Consider the following 21,395-nt stretch of genomic DNA (forward strand, 5'->3'; position numbering starts at 1 on the left):
TTTCCTGTACCACCCGAGTAGGAAAATCAATGACTGATGTCAAATTGAAAGAACCAAGTAATACTTCAAGGTCAAGCTTTCTATTGGACTCTTTCAGGAAATCTGCATCGAAATCCCCACAAAGAATAATTTGCTTTCCTCTGTCTGACAGATAGCACAACAAAGAATCAAAGTTTTTCAAAAATAGTTGAAAATCTCCCAATGGGGACCTATACACGGATACAATTATAAAAGTGCCATTATTCAGTATAAACTCACATGCAAATGCTTCTATACGTTGCTCTACGCAAAATTTTTTAGTTTCCAAATTTTTCACACTATGAAAGATTTTAACATATATGGCAACTCCTCCTCTCTCCATAGTGTCTCTCCTTACGTGCACTGAAAGCTTATAATCCACCTACATGTACCATTTCCAACCTGTGACTATATGATGTTCAGACAGGCATAGTACATCTATTCCACCTCAGTTTCTAAATCTTCTAAACAAACAAGAAGATTATCTACTTTGGTTTTTAATCCCCTGATATACTGCTCTAGTACCTTCCTGCCTGAACTTCTCATTAAGCTTAATTTTTATCAATGTAGGATGACTGGACACTGATTTCTGCATTGTAATCTCTGGACCTACGTCCTTAGTAATTTTCCTATGAGAAACATATAGTCAACATACTTTCAATGTGATTAGGCATTTCAGAGAAAGATTTTAGGTGCCCTTGTTCAGTTATTTCCAGTTTTGAGTTTATAGCAACAAGTACATAGCCTTCCAAACTAAGTCGATGTACACCGCGCCTGAATATGAGTACGTTCGAATGCTACTGAACTGTGACATTTTACAGAATTTTACAAACAATAATCCTTCAAAACAACGCAGATCTGCGAAGTCCCTAGAACAGCATGTCCTTTCTTGCAATCAAAAATTGCTGCAAAAAACTCTGACAGCCTTTAAGAACATATACTATCTGAGCAAAGTATCCTGATACCTATTGGTGGACATTAATATGGGGAGTAACCAACATTCGCCTTTTTAACGGCTTGAACTCTGGTGGGACGTATCTGAATGTCTGTGGAAGGATGGCAGCCCATTATCCTCAAGAACCGAAAGTACAGAAGACATGTTGGACGCTTGGGTCTGGAGCGAAGTCGACGTGTGAACTCATCCCACAGATGTTCCATTAGGTTCAGACAGGGACTCTGAGCAGGGCAGTCTATTTCAGATCTCAGGAATGTTCTTGTCCACCAACGTTTTCCAAACAGATACTGCTTTATGACAGGGAGCACTGTTATTTTGACACAAACAGCCATTGTGTCTGAACTTTTCATCTACTGTGCGCAGTACACAGTGCTGTAAAATAAGTTCATGTCCTTCCGCATTTAGCTTTTGTTTAAGCGCAATGAGGAGGCCAATTCCTAATCAGAAAAATACTCCCTTGCCTTAACCCCACCTCCGCCATACTTTACTGTTGGCTCTACACATGATGGCAGGTAATGTTCTTCATGCATTCGCTAAACCCAGACCCTCCAACCGGGTTGCCACATGGTTCAGCGTGATTCATCATCCGAAATCACTCGTTGCCAGTCATCAGCTATCCAGTGGTGTTGCTCTTTATACCTCCTCAAGCGACGCTTAGCATTGCCTACAGAAATGTGTGGCTCATGAGGAGCTATTCGAGCACTGTACCCCATTCTTTCCAACTCCCAAAGTTTTGTCATTGTGCTAGCTGAACTGATGGTGGTACTTAGGAACTCGCGAGCGATTCCTTCCGCCCCCTGAAGTCTGCCTGGTCTTTGTTTACTTGTGGTGGTTGTTTCTCGTTTCACTTCACAGCCACTTCACCACCGGTCGACTAGTGCAACTTTAGAAAGATTGAAATGCCCTTGATCGATTTATTTCTCAGGTGATATACAATGACTAGCCCACATTATAATTCAGTGAGCTCTTCTCACTGACCCACGGTGCTGTTAACTGCTTCTTTACTGACGAGACAATACACCCTGCCTCCGGTGGGTCTGTCTTTCGTGACTCCTAGTGGTCAATTCCGCACTACATAAGGTGTCCGGGCAGTTTTCATCAGATAGCGTACATGTTTCAGGGCTCATATCTGAAAGACACCCGCATCTCGTGGTCGTGCGGTAGCGTTCTCGCTTCCCACGCCCGGGTTCCCGGGTTCGATTCCCGGCGGGGTCAGGTATTTTCTCTGCCTCGTGATGGCTGGGTGTTGTGTGCTGTCCTTACGTTAGTTAGGTTTAAGTAGTTCTAAGTTCTAGGGGACTGATGACCATAGATGTTAAGTCCCATAGTGCTCAGAGCCATTTGAACCATTTGAAATCTGAAAGACAGTTACAGGGCTCGTGAGACCGATAGGCAAACACTCCAGTCGCAGTAAATACAGCTGTGTTCTTTCCGTGACTTGGTACGTGAAATGATACAACGGTAATCTTTAAGACTTCCTAATGCAAAATTTGTATCAAATGCAGCCCCACGGCATTACGTAAAAGTAAAATTTCTTCGAATAGGAACATTTTAAATTAAATCTAATAGTGACTACTGTGAATGCAGAAACTTATGTATCAGAAGCAACAAAACCTATTTATTTATCTCGAAAACGTGTTCTGAATAATACTTTCTGCATTTTTTCACAATGAAACTGACTTACTTTGAAAACACAGACAGCTGCTGAGATGAATCACTTTATTTTGCTATTAGTTCTATCCAGTAACGATTATTCTCAGATCTAAAATGATTCACCTTTGCAGCTGTCGGTTTTTTCTTTTTTTTTTAAAAAAAAAAGCTTTACTCGATTTCCTCCTTTGATTCTAGGAAACACGACGCAGTTGTTTATTTCGACTATTTTTCCTCCCACCGTATCTCGTTATCTATTTAAAAATGGATTTTTTTCTTTATTGTGACCTTAGCTCTTTGGCTCTTTGATAACCACAATTTAGATTATTTGTTGCTCTTGGCGCACTCATTTACTTTTAATTTTGATGTCAGAGTTCCAGAAACAAATTCGTATCTACATTATCGCTAATGTTTAACATGTGACTTAAATGAATGTGTAACGTGTAAGTAATCGCCGGTCGGTCTGTTGAACACAAGAGGCTGATAAAATATAAATATTTCACGAGATAATCTCGGTATACAGAAGGTGCACAAGTAGTGGAAAATTTCTGACTGACCGTTTCCCTGCAGTTGCAAAGGCACGCATCGTTAACTTGTTTCCTTTGAGAGGTGCTGATAGTACCAAAGGAGAAGCGAACTTCATATACCCGTTCGGTTTTCGTGACTGAGAATTTCCGAGGTTTTCCCAGTTCATTGAGGGAAGTCATTGACTTCGTAGGCTGTTTTTATTTTTGAAATAATGTCTTTATTTCACGCTTTCGCGCTGTTAGCTGATATCGCCCACTTGGACGTTTTCAAGCTACCTTCATCACAGTGAAAAACTGTAGTCACACCTCTTATCCTCCACGCATTAGAGTAGAGGAAGCAATAGTTAATAGTGTCCCTAATAGCGGTTATATTTTATGAACGTGATGGTACGGGGCACAACTTTTATAGATGTGGATTCCCTTTGTAAAATGATAAAATCCGACCCTGTGCCAGCGTAAACCACGTTAAAATCCATTAGCTCACAGTTTTATTTGAAACTGTCTGTTCCCGACCACACGTTGCTGTGGCTCTGGTTAAATGGAAAAGAATGAAAAGGAAAAGCACACGTTTCTAACGTGTACGGGGAATTGATATACGGCCCAATCTTCTTGTCTCTCCCATCTCTGTCCGTTTCGTTCTCCCAGTCTTTGTCCATCTCCTCCTCCTTCCCCTCTCTCCCTCTATCACCATCTCCCCCTCTCTCTGCCCATCTTATCTCCCCTCCTTCTCTTTCCATTTACTCCTGCTCCCTCATTCTCTCACTCTCCCTGTCCGTCATCTCCCCCCCCCCCCCACTATCAATTTCCACGTTCTCCTCCTCCCCCTCTCTGTCCATCTCCTCGTGGCTCCTCTCTTTGTCCATCTCCCCCTTTCCTCTTTCTATGTCCAATCCCTATCACCTCTCTGTCCATCTCTTCTTCATCCCTCTCTCTTTGACCTTGAGCCTTGTTTATTGTTATCACAAATTCAAATTCTGTATTAGTATTCTAACCATAAACAGATAAGCCATGAATACAACTTTCCTGTTTGCTAGCAACATTTCACTGTTATGCATTTTATACACAATTTTCTTTATTAAAAACATATGGCCTATATGTGTCCAAACGTTTATTGCAGTGAACTGTAGAAATTTCAAGTAAATCGGGAGAATACTTTCTGAGATTTTTGGTAACATAATATATATTTATTCTCCATTCCAATGTATATTAGAGTATTGTGTAAAAATCTGAAGTAAATCAGTCAAGACCTTTTCGAGACTTTTGGTAATAACGTTTCCGCCCCATATATTATACATTTATTAATATATTATGCATGTATTTAAAAGAAGGAATACAAGAACACTTGCCTATTCGGATACAACGTTTTGTAAAAATTTCGAAGAAATCTCTGAAAAGTTTCGAGGATTTAAAATTTTGAACAAGCAAACATTTACATTTTTACATAATTTCTCCTACAATTATTACATATATATTTACGTATTATATGGGGCACGCCAGAAGATGTAGAAAAACATGCACCCTTTGTCATGGAACTTTGTGTCAAAATGTCAAGGCAATTGATGAAGAACTTTGGAGATTTATAATTTTGAACAAACGAATATTTACATTTTTATTTATATAGATATAAATGTCCTTTTGTTCAAAATCTTCAATCTCCAAAACTTCTTCATTAATTGCTTCAAAATTATGACATAATGTTGTATTCGAATACGCGAGTGTTTTTATGTACCTACCGGAGCGCCATATCCTACATAATTATATATTACACATGTAATACATTTATATTTACTACACGAGTACATGTGGTATATATATATTGATCTACAATATGGCGCTCCAGAAAGTGTATGAAAATACGTGTGTATTCGAATGCAACATTATGACATTTAACTTTTTATTTATATAGATTGAACTAACGGAATTGGTAAGTGACAAAGACCCGCATAAGGGTTGGAGTTTCTATTTAACCAGACTGGGCCACAGCAACGCGTAGTCGGGAACAGCTAGTTTCAAATAAAAGTTAGGTAACGGATTTTAATGTGGTTTAGGCTGGCGCACAGGGTTAGATTTTATCATTTTACAAACGGAATTCACATCTGTGAAAACTGTGCCCCCTACCACTACTTTCACAAATAACCTTTATTACGGATACCCTTAGACATTGCTTCCTCTAACGTGTAAATCAGGGCTTAACAACTGGCCGGTTTTGAGTGCGAGTACTCGCGTTTGCTCAGGCACGTGCTCGCGAGCAGGTGCAAGGTTCCGGAGTAGGCTGGGAGGGGAGGGAGGGGAAATGCGCGCGCACGTTTGAATAGGGCCACAGCGTGCCTATTGAATTCGCGCCGACTGTGTAACGTTTAAAGTACAGTACTACGATCAGCTCTAACAGTCACTTCGCTGGTTAAGAATCATGTCAAGTCGCCGTCGTGTAACCCCAACCATGCTTTCGCAGTTCAACCCCCATTGGGATCGTGCACAGGAAGTTATTAAACTTGAAAGGAAGCTATCCGAAGAAGATCTGGACGACGAAGAAAAATCAACTGAGGCAGCTCTCAGAGTGAGTTACAAAATTGCTTTACTTTTAGCAAAATCCCTGCGCTCCTTCACTGATGGCGATTTAATATAAGAATGTTTGGTAGTTGCAGCGGAACATTTGTGTCCATCTCAAGTTGAACAGTTTCGGATTGTGCCATTATCTAACATGGCCATTATGCGTCGCATACAGGACATGGCAGACGACGTCCAAAAAAAATGGTTCAAATGGCTCTGAGCACTATGGGACTCAACTGCTGTGGTCATAAGTCCTCTAGAACTTAGAACTACTTAAACCTAACTAACCTAAGGACAGCACACAACACCCAGCCATCACGAGGCAGAGAAAATCTCTGACCCCGCCGGGAATCGAACCCGGGAACCCGGGCGCGGGAAGCGAGAACGCTACCGCACGACCACGAGATGCGGGCACGACGTCCAGAGCCAGTTTGCAAATATCTGTAAAGATTTTATGGCGTATTCTCTAGCTCTGGACGAAAGTGTTGATATTACTGGAACAACGCAGCTTTCCATATTTATTAGAGGTGTTAATAGAGATCTTCAGGTGAGGGAGGAGTTCATCGATGTAGTTGCCATGAAGAACACTACAACCGGAGGTGATATTTTAAGTAGTGTTGAAGAAAGTGTTGAAAATATAGGATTGTCGTGGAATTCTTTAGTTTCAGTGTGTACAGACGGTGCACCAGCGATGACAGGGAAAAAAAATCAGGTTATGTTGCTGTTGAAGGAGAAAATGCAAAAACTGACCGTGTCGAATGAAATAAGGGGCATTCACTGTGTGATCCACCAGGAAAACTTATGTGCAAAGAGTATCACTCTAAAAAATGTGATGAGTGTTGTTGTTCGTACAACCAATTATATAAGGAAGCATGGGCTACAACATAGACAATTTAAAAGCTTTCTTGAGGATGTAGAAAGCCAGTATGGTAGCCTGCCTTATTACAGCGAGGTCCGCTGGTTTAGTCGTGGCGAATTATTAAATCGATTTTTTTGCCTATTAGATGAGACAAATATGTTCATGGAAATAAATAACATGTGTGTTCCTGAATTGAAAGAGCCTTCATGGAAATGTGATCTCGCGTTCTTAGCAGATTTAACTATCCATCTGAATGCTTTGAACATTTCACTACAAGGTAAAGATCTGCTAATTACTTATTTCATAGATCGAATACGAGCTTTTACAATGAATTTGACACTTTAGGTGAATCAGCTGGAAACAGCAACTCTAGCTCATTTTCCTAAATTATCATCCATGCAAGATGTTCACAAAGACTGAACGTTATTCACATAGTTTAGTCGCCCTTAAGGAAGAATTTGATCGACGCTTTCAAGATCTGACAGCACTAGACAGTGGTTTTGATCTGTTCTCCTCTCCATATTCAGCGAATATTGAAGAGATTCGTCCTGAGCTGCAACTAGCAATTATTGACCTGCAGTGTGACAGAGAATACAGAGACAAATTTCAGAACAAGAAAAACATTTTGGAATTCTACAGACACTTCCCTCAGGCTAGATTTCCTCGTTTGCACAAACTGGCGGCTACGATAATATCAATGTTCGGTTCCACGTATGTTTGTGAACAACTGTTCTCTGCAATGAAATGTAACAAGACGCGCCTGAGAAACACATTGTCTGCGCCTACAATGCACAAGAACAATTACTCCGAACACAGAAGCAATTGTAAAGGGGAAAAAGTACAAGATAACCGAGAATCCCATACTTCAGTGACACCTTTTATTGTGTAACAGTTCACAAATTAATACGAATGTAGAGGCATATACTAAGCTAATAAAATTATGTGGCACGTGTACGTTCTCCTTTATTTGTTTCATTTGTCGCAATAATAATTCGTGAGTGATATCCCTACAGGTGGCCGCGGATTTATATTGACTGGCGGCAGCTGTTGTGTGTCCTACGTGACTCTCCCCACTCTCCGCTCTGGTCCGGTAGTGGGGGTAGCGTGCTCGCTCTGCTCCGTGCTCGCGCCTTGCTGCTCACAGCTTGCTCCGCGAGCACGTATGTTGTGAAGCCCTGGTGTAAAAGATAAGACATGTGACTACAGTTTTTCGCTGATAAGAAGGAAGCTTGAAAATGCCCAAGGGGGCGAAATTAGCTAACATCGCAAAAGCATGAAACAGAGTGCTCATTTCAAAAATAAAAACAGCCTGCGCAGAGCAATGACTTCCCAGAACAAATCTGCAGCGGCTGTGGACCTATACGTCAAAAGACTACTTAAGTGGAAGACTACTTCAGTGGAAGAACCAGGGAGACTCCTTAAATAGGGTGCTACTAATTCCGCTCTTCTCCTTTCCCATTTCTATTGACCCTGACAGTAACAAGACTAACTCCAATCTTCTTTCCTCCTTTTTTGCATGCTACCTTCAAGTGGCTCGTTTGGTACGTCGGTAAGGGCCAGACTGCAAATCCAGACGTCCGAGAGTCAACCCCCGTCCACCTCCCCCCCCCCCCCCCCAAGTCAGTCGTAGGATTTTTCTGACATTAATCACTTATTTCACTACTCAAAATGATTTGTTAACGCTATAACTGCCGAGTCACAAGTTGGCTCGGAGACCACGCCAAACTGTAGGTGCCTCCATAGCTGGATGGATAAGTCAGCTCAATGGTCATAGGTAGAGCAAGGCCATACCACCACCAGTAGGATCATGCCAAATAAAGCTTTTTGGTATTCAGACTAACCTTTGGGTTGAAGGTCATTTCAACTTTGTGATGCCTTTGTTGTGACATCTATAACCAGCATGTCAATCGGCTAAGTGGGGCACAAGCACCGAAGCCTTGTAACATTCAGTGACGAGACTCAAGTAAACAGGTTACACCAGTAAATCCTTTGTCCTCTTACCTCTAACGTGTGACGTGAATTACCGCATCCGATGGTTTTTCTTACACGATAAACAAGGTCAAATAAAGGTTGATAACGTAGATAATCAAAAGATATCGGAGCAGTAATCCACATGTTAGTTATTCATGATTGCAATATTGACATCAGCGCATGAATTACGATGCTAATTTGTTTCATTTCAGTAGCGTAATCCTTTGCAATTTACCGCACCTCCTGTAGCATGGAACAGAATGGTACTAATATCGGCATGTGTATTGTATTGTGTGTGTATTAAACTGGGGACGTAGAAACGACGGAGAGGCTTCGCCCGCCGTAGCCCTCAATGGTTCACAAATGCACAACAGGCCACAGCAGTCCACCCACCTCACCACCGCCCTACACCGAACCCAGGATTATTGTGCAGTTCGGGCCCTAGTGGACCCACCCCCCCTCCCCACCCCCCACCCACCGGGATCGTCTCATGCCAGACGAGTGTAACCCCAAATGTTTGCGTGGTAGAGTAATGATGGTGTATGCGTACTTGGAGACGGTGTTTCCGCAGCAGTCGCCTACATAGTGTAACTGGGGCGGAATAAGGGGAACCAGCCCGCACTCACCGAGGCAGATGGAAAACCGCCTTAAAAACCGTCCACAGGCTGGCTGGCACAACGCACCTCGACACTAATCCGCCGGGCGGATTCGGCAAGCCTTCTTGCTCGGGAAGCAGCGCGTTAGACCGCGCGGCTAGCTGGGCGAGCTAATATCGGCTTAGTCATGGTTCTCTTTTTCAAATCATTATGGTGCTAAACGCCACATAACGTATGTATTAATAAACGAGAATGGCAAAAAAAAAATCAAGCACCGTATTTCAGCTTTTTCGGTATTTTGAAGAAGTTGCGATTGTCATCAGTACGTTTTCCTTGCTAGTTATGAAGTTCGTCGATTTTCAATGAATTATACCACGATAGGTTTTTCTGGGGTGGAAGCCTAGATTAAGTCACGTATGATTCTCAAATCCCGTTTATCACATTAGTAGATTTCCACTACAAACTGGAGCTGAATAGTGTCTACGGATTAGCTAGTGGAAATTACATTGTGACGCTGTATGGAAGGTATGTCTGAGTGGCTCATTCAAAGAACACTTCACGGAAAAAGAATCTTTCCGCAACTGTCCAATTTTCACGTGTCGTTCGTATTCACTATGTCTGTTTTTGTACGCGACAGATCTAGCCTGTATTACAACGTATCAAGAACGGTCTCTTTTATTGAGAACAAACTGTCTGTTAGTAATTCTGTGACATTGTGACATCAAAGACCCAATGACACGGGTCAGAAGCGCGGAACACTCTGAACACAGATGGAAAAACAGATACTCACGAAGGAGGAAGGCTAAGTATCTGACATTGTCACGGCTGAAGCAAAGATAATTGCGTTTTTATTAAAGTGTCAGAAACAGACTTAAGTGCAAAGTATAGTCTACGTGGCAGAAGATTGGATGTTCTCTAGCAAGCGGCAGTGGACTCGTGACAAATTCTTGCAAATGGATGTGTACACAATCGGCGATGTACTGTAAGTGCGGGTAAGGTAACGCCGCAAGTAATAGTCGTTTGAAACTTTCAACAAAGAGGAAAGACTTGTTTCAAGCAGATAACAGAGCCGTTAAAAATAACATAGCGCTGAGCTCACACTAAACAAGAAACATGTGACTTCATATCTTGCAAATGCTTCACTACAGCAAATATGAACAGACTGTTCACCCGTATTGGCAAATGTAAAATACATAAACTTCAGCTTATCAATTTACCATGTTTATCCACGATGTCTGGCGGAAGATACAAAGCATTAGTACTACACACATGCCCTCCCTTTCGAAACAACAACTTTCTGTAACACTCTTCAGTTGCGCTAATGCATCTAATTTTTTGCCTTTTAAAAGAAATATTTAACATGAATATACATCTATATTTTGCAAAACCACAGCGACGTGCACGCGAAGGGTACTTGCCTGGTACTATGTGTTAGGACTTCTTCCCATTCCACCCATATACGGAGCACAGGGAGATTGACTCCTTAAACACTTCTGCGTGTCCTCTATTAGTCTAATCTTGTTTTAGCAGTCGATGTGGGAGTGACAGATAGGAGCCTGACGTATACTTCTAGATTACTTACTAAATATTGGTTATTGCATCTTTGTAAGTAGATTCCCGTGAGTCAAACAAACCTATGATAATCCACACTTTCCTTCACTGCATGTGCTCAATATCCCGTTTGTATATGTTCAGTATATGTGATTGCTGAGCATACGTGACTTGTTTTGTAAGTAAACGGAATTATGCCACCTGCTTTACCTAAGACTGAGCTTATGCGACCATTCCACTTCCATGTGCTGGACTACCTGCTGAAGACAAGTTACAGAAAATTAACTAATTTCTCATCACAAGAAACTTGTTTCTATTGTTCTCTCATGTGACCAGTTTCATAACGTTTTCATGCTGACTAAAGAAACCGTGTATCGCTTTATTTATGTTTACTGCTCTATTTCTTTTTTTCATGTCTTAACTATTTCACACACTTCATTATATGTGCGATGTTCGTCTTCGGAGAGCAAAGAAGGCGGATGTGTTCATGTTTAAAAGACTCTGATTGAAAAGTGGGGTACCAGGTGCCTCATTCTACCTTCCTCAGCATCTTTAAAAAAAATTTCAAAAATTTTGGCATGCGAACATATTCGCGCTCTCTTTAACATGCAGCTCACCTCTCGCCCCCACAAGCTTCCCTAACTATAACTCGCTCACACCCACTGTTCCTTACCTGTAGGTCACTCGTACCTATCCACCATAGCTTTCTCATTCTCCCTCACTCATTATCGTTCCCTCTTTGTGTCTCTCTAACAGTCACAGTCTCCTGTCTCACAGCTACAGCCTCCTTCGTTCTGTCCTACTGCTACTATCTGCTCTCACTGTCACTACCTCCCTCTTGGTCTCTCTTACTGCCACCATTTCATTCATTACTTCTCACTGTTGCTGTCTCTTCTCACTGTCATTATCTCTACCTTCCTCGTTGCCATTGTCTTAGACACGGTCTCTCATTATCACTGGCTGTCACCCACTTCCACCTTTTCCTTCTCTTTATTCCTCTCCCATTGGCACTGACCCCTTCACTCTTTTCCTACGTTCTGTCACTGTCAACTACGTTCCAGTGCCACTGTATCCCTCTCTTTCTCTCACACTGCCATCGTTTCTTTCGCTTTTTTATATCACAACTACTCTCTACTGTCTTCCAGTATTCATTACTTTTCCGTCTCTTTCCCACAGGCACTAACTCCTTCTCTCTCAGCCTAAAAAAGTGCGAATAAATTCACATGCCGAAATTTTTAAAGGTGCTAAGGAAGGTAGAATGAGGTAGCTCGTATTCCCACTTTTCAGCCAGACTCTTTTAAACAGGAGCGTATTCACCTTTTTTGTGCTCCGATAGTAGCAGTTTTTTCTGGATCCCTTTCTTCCCTGCTACAGGAGGGCAGGTCACTCATACAGTATGAAGAGATCTTTATGGGCCAGCAAAATTTTAATAGTTTACTTACGTGAAATTGAAATAACGCATAACTAATTTTAAAACTCCGACCTGATTTTATGTGCACAAAATTTTGCATGTACTTCAGTATTGCAACATAGGGTTCCCGGAAACCTTCTGGTGATAAGGGAGACACTTTACAGACTATTTCTCCATGCTGCATCACTTTGCAAACTACGTTTTTACTTCACAACGGATTTTACGTCGTATTTTAAGTGTGCAAATGGGATAACTTTGAACCTCCGTATCTCGGAAGCCGATAAAGAAATCGTTAAAATTTTTAAGGTTGTTTGTGGTCTGGATGTTAAAATATCTCGTAAAAATTTCATTTTCCGTGCATAGACGTTTTGGAATCCGCGGCTCGGTTTTGGTACCCAAAAACCGTCTTTTTGGGGTGTTTATAACGGATAAAGAGTTTTGAAAACAGGAAGATCGCACTTCTAGATAAATGCATAGAGAATATTACGTTAAAGTTTGAGCCATTTGTTGCGGTTAGTTATTTAGATATTCGCTCCTGACGGCGAAAACATGGTGAAAAACGTTTCTTCAGGATTAGCTCAGGAACCGTCCATGAACTAAATGGTGCCTTCGTAAGCCTATTAAGGTGCGCTGTGGACCACATCTAATGCAAAAAGAAACAGATTTTCTCCATTTCCCTAAGCTGGAGACTCCGTAACATTCAAACTTTCACCATGAACTGTAGGATGTTTACAGTGAGACGATCCTTCTGTTGGGTTTGTCAATGGTCCTTAGCCCAAGGGCTTCCCAAAAATTTGAAGCTATCTTTCTATCAGCAATAAAACCCCAGGTATGAGCCTCGAAAAAATGCCGTTTTTATGCGTGGCGTTTTGGAACGTGCTGCTGCATACGTACCGATAGGCAGCGCATGCGTCCATGCGTACCAATGGTAGAACCGCATAACAGGTACGTGGAAGACAGCGGCGAAACACCTCCATCAAGACACAGCCAACGGCGGCAATACAGGTTTTCTGCATTCTTCTCAACATTCACTGACAGAATAGGGGACCGAATTGTAGTTTCTCTGGTGTTCTAAAAAATGCTCGTACAAAAGTAACCATCTTTCAAGCAAAATAACGTCACTGTACTAGTGGAAGACGTTTAGTATAAAAAGAAACAAGGTCAAGCAAAGAGTTCGGCATTCGATACACAGAAATTTAACATTTCCCTGGTAATATGCTTATCGAAGTGTATCACAATCTCAGTAATACGAATTTTCTATCGTTCAAATGAAGAACATTGCTGCCAGTGTTCGGTGTATACTGGTTGAAAATTGCTCATACATATTATTGCCGGCCGCGGTGGTCTAGCGGTTCTGGCGCTGCAGTCCGGAACCGCAGGACTGCTACGGTCGCAGGTTCGAATCCTGCCTCGGGCATGGGTGTGTGTGATTTCCTTAGGTTAGTTAGGTTTAAGTAGTTCTAAGTTCTAGGGGACTTGTGACCTAACATGTTGAGTCCCATAGTGCTCAGAGCCATTTGAACCATTTGAACATTTGAATTTTGAGCCATTATTATTCACAGGGAAGCTCCGTTTCTAAACTGCTGAAAACAACAGTATGGTTTGAATGTTTCGAGAAAAGGGAGGGGAGATTAGGGTTTAAGTCCCGTCGACGATGCAGCCCTTACAGACAGAGCACGCGTTTTGACTTGGGAATAAATCGGCTGTGAGTTAAAAAAAAAGAAAAAAATCCTAGCAATTGCCTTAAGCGAATCAGGGAAATCACAAGAATGTTTTGACGAGTGAGCGGAAATGACATATTGTCATAATGATGGTGCCAAGAATTATCTTAATTAATTTGTAGCGGAGAAGCCTTCTTAATAAACGTGGTTTCATTTGTTGGTTGGGTTTTTAAAATTACTGATGTCTGTATCTCTCTCATTAGCCATTTTGATAAATACAGCACAATTTTATATTAATAGTTTCGGCCAGTTCCGGTCCTACCAGACATCCTGTTCGATTTGCGATAAAGATGGGAGGTTACTAAGAACAGAATGCAGCAAGTCGTCCTTGGATGGTAAAAGATCAACAGATTCATAATGACTGTCAGTTGACAACCTCAGTATAGCAACAACATAAACGAGAAAAATGCGGAAATTACTCATGGCGGTTTTTAGGGCACATTCCTTCACGTGATTCTAAGATCAGTCACTAGATTGAATTACCGATCCACAAACATCACGTGTTCCTAGGTAAACTATGTACAGTTCTCTCTCCTAGTTAAAAAAACACAGCTCCAATTACATGCGGGCGTTTGTTTGTTTACATTCCTAATTTACTCGAATGTCTGTAGAATATAGATGGAGCATAGGCTCACGAATCACTTGACAGTCGCCTTATTCAGAAATTAGATGATATTGCATAAATGAACGAAATAAACAGCTTCCATTCCGAAAACGAAATGTGTCAGTTTTTGGGAGGACATTAGGCTATTCTGCATTTGTACTTCTGCGATAAAGTTTAGAAAACAAAAATTTACGAGAGATTGCAGAACGATTCTACTGCTTCCAACCGTCATGTCACGAAAGAATAGGCTCATGCAGAAACATAAAAGCAGTAATTTTTACCTTGCACCATTTGCGAGTAGAACATGAAAAGGAATAGCCAGAAGTCTCCCTTACGCACTATACATATGCTTGTGGAGTACGGGTCTAGACGTACATGGAGGTAAGCCAAAAATTTCTTTACAAAATTCCAAGCTCCTCTCACTTTAGACCAGAAACATATTCGAACAGTAATGTTTTAATATACATTTTAGAGCACATATTGTCAGAACAATAGGTTTCTGACCTGTATCACTGAACGGCTCAAGAGATTCATGTTGCACAGTCCCAGTTACTGGCTGCCCGTCTAACAGCTTCCAGGGGCAACAAAAATCCCATTTTCAATATTTCATATCATTATTGCATCAGATTTAAATTACTCATTAAGAGGTATAATGTTATGTTAAAGGTTTAACACAGTAACACAACTATTTCAGTTAGAAACTTCGTGTATGTAGTTAGGAACTGTAAAAGCGCGCAGATTACCCAGGCTATATTCATCCAGTATTTGAGAATGAGGGCATTTAGCGACTTCCACCTAGCTTTACACATAATTCCAGGCCTTTTATAAATTCCTCGGTCCCGATTTAGAACCCCGCTACTGCCTACATTCTGAATAAAAGTCATCAGCATTGTCGGCTGAAGACTTCCCGCGTACGAAGTCACCATCATTCAGCCAACGACTTTGTCAAACATGGCGGAGGAGCGGACAGAGGGTCTCTTACCTACGGCGTGCGAAACTAGCCCCAAAGGCGGAAGAATTAGCAATGATCAACGGCATGAGGATGCAGAAGGCAATGGAAACCATTGAATTAAAGACATGTAATGTGTATCCACAGGATGTGTATCCTGTAATTGAAAAAGTTTCATGATGATCTCTCCATTAGCAAAAATTCCGGACGAGTTCCCCACTCGTATCTCCGGGAGGGCACTGCCAAGGCGGAGGTGACCGTGAGAAAACGAACATTCACCAACAGAAAGATCGCATTCTACGAGTTGGGATGCGGAACGTAAGAAATTTGGACGTGATGGGAAAGCTAGAAAATCTGAAAAGGTAAATCCAAATCTCAATCTAGATATAAAGGGAGTCAGTGAAGTGAAATGAAAAGAAGACAAAGATTTCTGGTCACATGATTACAGGGTAATATCAACAGCAGCAAAAAATGGCACAACGCGAGTAGAATTCGCTCTGAACAGGAAGAAAGGGCAGAAAGTGGGTTACAGTGAAAAACTCAGTGATAGGGTTGTTCTCATCAGAAGCGACAGCAAACCAACACCGATAACAATAATTCAGGTACACATGCCGACGTCGCAAGCAGAGAATGGAGGGATAGAGAAAGTATTTGAGGGTACTAATCACTAATAGGCTATGTAAAAAGAGATGAAAATCTAACAGTCATGCGGAACATGACTGCGGTTTTAGGGACAGGAGTAGAAGAAAAGGTTATGGGAGAATATGGCCTTGGTATCGGGAATGAGAGAGGAGAAAGACTAATTTAGTTCTGCAATAAATTTCAGCTAGTAACAGGGAATACCCTGTTCAAGAATCACGAGAGGAGCAGGTTTTACCTGGAAAAGGGTGGGAGATAGGAGAAGATTTCAGTTAGATTACATCATGGTCAGGCAGGCATTCAGAAATCAGATACTGGATTGTAAAGCGTACCCAGGAGCAGATGTAGACTCATAATATAGTAGTGATGAAGAGTAGGCTGAAGTTTAAGAGATTAGTCAGGAAGAATCAAAACGCTAAAAGTGGGAAACGGAAGGACTAAGGAATGACGAGATATGCATGAAGTTCTCTAAGGTTATAGACATGGCAGTCAGGAATAACTCAGTAAGAAGTAAAGTTGAAGAGGAATGGACATCTCTACAATTACAGAAGTTGGAAAGAAAAACATTGGTACAAAGAAAGTAACTAGGAAGGAAAATATTCACGGAAATTCAGGAAAACAGTAGTATAAGTCACTTACGAATGAAATAAATAGTAAGTGCAGGGAAGCTACGCTGAAGCGGCTGAATGAAGAACGTGACGAAATTAAAAGAGAAATTATTGTCGGAAGAACTGATTCAGCGTATAGAAAAGCCAAAACAGCCTTCCTTATAATTAAAAGAAAGGGCGGTAACATTAAGAGCGCAATGGGAATTCCACTGTTAAATGCAGAGGAGAGAATGGATAAGTGTAAAGAATACATTGAAGGTCTTTATGAGGGGAAGCTTGCACAGGATAGAGTAGCATGGAGAGCTGCATCAAACCAGTCTCAGGACTGAAGATCACAACAACAACAACATGAGGGGAAGACTTGTCTGATGACGTGATAGAAGAAGAAACAGTAATTGATATAGAAGAAATACTGGCTCCAGTATTACAATTTTATAGAGCTCTGGAAAGCTTAAGATGAAATAAGGCATGCGGGATTGATAACATTCGAGACGAATTTCTAAAATTATTGGGGAAAGTGGCAAAAAAACTAAATTCACGTTGGTGTGTAGAATGTATACCATATGACAATCGGAAAAACATCATCCATACAATTCCGAAGATTTCAAGAGCCGATAAGTGCGAGAATTATCGCACGAGCACCTTAACAACTCATGCATCCAAGTTGCTGACAAGAATAATGTACAGAAGAATGGAAAAGAAAATTAAGGATGTGTTCGATGACGATCAGTTTAGCTTTAGGAAAGGTAAAGGCAACAGATAGGCACTTCTTAAGTTGCTAATGGAAACAAGACTAAATAAAAATCAAGACACGTTCATACGATTTGCCGGCCAGGAAAAGGCGTTGCACAGTGTCAAATAATGCAAAATGTTCGAAATTCTGAGAGAAATAGGGGTAACCTATAAGGAAAGACGGGTAATATACAATATGTGCATGAGCCAAGAGTGAATAATAAGAGTGAAAGACAAAGAACGAAGTGCTCGGATTAAAAATGTTGTAAGACCGCTCTACTGTTCAATCTATACATCGAAGAAGCAATGATGGAAATAAAAGAAAGGTTCAAGATTGGGATTAAATTAAAGGATTGAATGAAATTAACAGTGTAATGTGTGCAGAACGTGGACTGAGAGTAAATCGAAGACAGATGAAAGCAATGAGATGTAGCGGAAATGAGAACAGCGAGAAACGTAGCGTCAGAACTGGAGACGACGAAGTAGATTAAGTTAAGGAATTATACTTCCTAGGTAGCAAATTAACGCATGATGGAGGGAGTAAAGAGGATATCAAATGCAGACTAGAACTAGCGAAAAGGGCATTCGTGGCGAAGAGAAGTCTACCAGCATCAAACGTAGGCCTTAACTTGAGGAAGAAATTATGAGACTACGTGTGGAGCACAGCATTGTATGGGAGTGAAACATGGATTGTGAGGAAACGGGAACGGAAAAGAATCGAAGCATTTGAGACGTGATGTTACAGAAGGACGTTGAAAATTAAGTTGACTGATAACGTAAGGAACGAGGAGGTTCTCCGCAGAATCGGTGAGAAAGTGCTGTGTGAAAAACACTGAAAAGAAGAAGGAACAGAATGATAGGACATCTGTTAAGACGTCACGGAATGACTTCCGTGGCACTAGAGGGCGCTACAGAGCGTAAAAACTGTAGAGGAAGACATCAACTGGAATACATCCAGCAAACAATTGAGGATGTAGGTTGCAAGTGCTACTCCGAGATGAGATTATTATTCGTGGCGAGCCGCATCAAACCAGTCAAAAGACCCACGACTGAAAAAAAAGAGTTTCTCTAGTCTGTTTTGTTGCTTACTCGTAGTCAAATTGTCTCACAAAACATTTCACCTTTTTCCACTTGTTTTTATTTTCAAGTTTTGATCTTAATCACCCTGATTATTGTCAAGCTCTCTCTTTTCTTTTTATTTGCGAAAGTAGACGCTGTTCAATTTGACATCCTACTTGTTCATTCCACAAGCTTCCTTTGGCTATGAAAATTCTGAAAAAAGTTCATTGTGTACTATCTATGGAGCCTCTTTTTCGCTCTGCCCAAAGATTTGACCAAGAAGAGACGAGATCCGAACGCAGAGCGGGTGAACTTTGTCTGCCGTCTTCGCCGGCTGTGCTTACTCTCTCGTATGGTACTTATTTATTTATTTGCAAGATTCTCTATTACAATGTTTGTAATATTACATGCATGTATTGTGTCTGTGTGTGTGTTTGTTTTGTTTTAGACGAAAAAACAAGTATTGTCATACGCGCCCATGACAGAACTATAGAAAACGAAGACAGAGTGAAAGGTCTCTGTTGGATTCCTTTCATGTTGAATTTCTTAAATCTGTTGCCATTTATGGAATAAATTCCTCTCCTAAATGTACTGTGGCGTTTCTGGCTATCTGGGAGGAGACTGAGCAGTGGAACGTGTTACTTTTACACATAAACAAGAACGATCTGTCACACTACTACACTTTAAAGCACAGTTTATATGTAATTCTTATATGTAATTCATGTCACACAGTCTCATACGGAACCTACATCCGCTTTCTTTTATATACTGTATATGATAAGATACTGTCATCCCCCTTCCCTTTTGTGTGAGAGGATGAATGAGCATATGTATTTCTAGTTGCATGCTTGAGGGTAGCAGACAAGGCTGTCTGCTAGAGAACAGTAGGACCAACGTCGGAACAGATAGCTACGCTTCCTAAAAGCAAAGAGGTTTCTATCCTTAGTATGGTCCTGTCCGTCCGTTGTCATGTTGGTATAGGAAGCTGCCCCTCTGGCCACTTCCGTTGGTCTTTGTGAGCCACCCTCAGGAAGCACGCTGGGCAGTAGGGCAGTTGCAGTGTGGCCGTGGCGAGCGTCTGAAGTGGTAAGATCTCCGGCTAAGCGCGTGTCTGTTAAGTCCGTAGGACAATGGATTTCTTAAGTTCAGCCAAACTGAAAATTTAATCACCTTTATTTCGGGTTTAGGTCTAAAATATCCGATGTTATCTTAAATTGCAGCGCAGTGTAATTATCGTGTGAAGTTCAGATTATTTTCCGGTAGTTGCTTTGTTACTACTTTGTGAGTAAAGTGGAACCACGTGTTGATCAGTAACTCTAACTAAGTTCATCAATCTTAAATCCGAATGTGCGTGAGATTATAACGTCTCGTCTTGAGAATATTTTTTTAATATAGCAACTTTTCTTTATGCTTTTCTTTATGTTCAACCCACGTGGGGTGTACTTTGCGAGACCAGTACCACGTGCCTATATAACTGTTTGACCCATCAGGTTAATAGTAAGACGTTAGTAACCAGTTCAAGGTATTTCTTTTGTCAATTGCTTTTCGATCTAATTTATTTTAATTATCAAAATTATTGTGGAGTTGTACGCTTTGTGTAAACCAAGTTGACCACGTGAAGCATGTGGTGTAATCATCAAAGTAGCCCTCAGCTATTCTTTTTGCGAAGACTTCACAAAGAGTTAATATGAATTTAGTATACGAGTGTGTGGTAATTACATGACGGACAGGATTGTGGTATGAACGTAATTTCTTTGGGTAAAAACTGAATCTGTTGGTTGTGGTTAATTTCTTCTTGCTTATGTTTCAATGTTCTTCGTGTGTTATTTTATGAATGCAGTGTGGTATGCAGTCTCCCAATCTTGGCTCCATATTTTATGTGTTCCGTAAGATTACAATCTCACATTTTTTCAATCGTAAATAAGGCACCAGCTCAGTTATAACTCACGTATAATATGCTGAAATTTCAATGAACAATCTTAAAATAAATTTCCAAATATAAACTGATTTCTTTCTTTTTATTTAAATTCTCCTTTTCTAATATATATATTACCGGTTTTGTATGACTATTAAAAGATTATCATTAATGTTAGTCGGCTTGGTAAACCTAGACTAAATATCTGATGAAACAGTTGCCCAGTAATCCACGGTTAACGTCCCCAGACAGATCACGGCTTTTATCCCAGCTTTTATTGTCTATTAGCACCGAATTCAGCTAAGAAAATTAAAGTAACAATATTACACATCAGCATACCAAATTAGAGTTACAAACATTACAAGAGAGGAGTTAAAAACGACTGCACGTCAATCCCAATCGACGTAAGAGAAGACAGCTAAAAGCAGGGATGTGGAGAAAGGTCTATAAAATAGAGTGTAGTGTTGATAATTATGATGAGAGAAGGGAGAAGGTGAACCAGGTTCCAGCACATAACCTACTCCTTGCAAATGGCGACGGATCAACAGTGTCACATGCCCTCACTTTACGATACACTACGGAGAGATTTGGTATTTAAACCAGCCCACTGGTGCAAAGTCTGGTGATCAAGAACCTTACATCACCACCTCTCCTCCCCTTAGCGGTAAAATACCGGCAGTAAGAATTTTTTCCACCACCAGGATTCGAATCGGGTTACCCCCTGGTCAAGCGCCACTCCGCAAGCGCGTTTCAGCAAAATTTTGTTTGCCACTTTTTTTTATTTATTGCTAAGCGGGTGTCAGAGGATAACTGGGCAGGGGACACAACCCAATGCCTGGCCAAGGTAATTCCCCCTCAGAAATAAGAAGGGTGGAGGGCACAGGATCCAGGAGAGCCAAAATGCTTGAGTATGTTTTTATTTGTTTACTTTTTTATTTTATTATTATTTTTTATTTATTTTCTTACCATCACCAATTACCATGCTATGGCATGCCTCATAACGTCGAGGGAAAGGTAAATGAAAGCCGGTCCTTCGTCGGCTACCAAACAGGAAGAAAAACAGAAGAGGTCGTCTCGTTA

This window comes from Schistocerca cancellata, chromosome 2, assembly GCF_023864275.1.
Source record: "Schistocerca cancellata isolate TAMUIC-IGC-003103 chromosome 2, iqSchCanc2.1, whole genome shotgun sequence".
Lineage (NCBI taxonomy): Eukaryota > Metazoa > Arthropoda > Insecta > Orthoptera > Acrididae > Schistocerca > Schistocerca cancellata.